This window comes from Sceloporus undulatus, chromosome 6 (genome assembly GCF_019175285.1).
Source record: "Sceloporus undulatus isolate JIND9_A2432 ecotype Alabama chromosome 6, SceUnd_v1.1, whole genome shotgun sequence".
NCBI lineage: Eukaryota > Metazoa > Chordata > Lepidosauria > Squamata > Phrynosomatidae > Sceloporus > Sceloporus undulatus.
In genome coordinates, this window is record NC_056527.1 from 93924605 (window position 1) to 93925041 (window position 437).

The 437-nt window shown below is 30.0% G+C and overlaps 1 long non-coding RNA gene across 3 annotated transcripts in view; it reads left to right on the forward strand.

Moving 5' to 3' along the window:
• The window catches only part of LOC121935310, a 44466-nt gene that overhangs the window by 42900 nt on the left and 1129 nt on the right, over positions 1–437 (forward strand). The window lies entirely within an intron of this gene.

The window sequence follows — 437 nt, forward strand, 5'->3', positions numbered from 1 at the left end:
TCAACTCATTGTATCTTTTTGTGGGAAGTGGAATGACCAAAGCAGGAAGGATCTCCGGTTGGTTGTAAAATGCAAATATAACTCAGTTTTCTTAGCCAAGTCGGGTTTTTCCCCATCCCATTCCTTCAGCTATTTTAACTTTATATCGCCAACTCAGGTTATACATTATTAGGATAGGTTTCCATCAAACTAGATTTTTCCCCCCTTACCAGTCCTTTTTTAATTTTATTTTCTGTTCTTTCTTTTTTTAGTAGAGCAGTGAATGGAAAATGAAGCCAGAGATTGGAGGATATTTTAAAATAGTCAATTAACAATTTGTATGCCGCTCTGTTGGCCTTTTGACTGAAGAGCGGGTATAAATAAATATTATATTATTATTATTATTATTATTATTATTATTATTATTATTATTATTATTATTATTATTATTATTATTA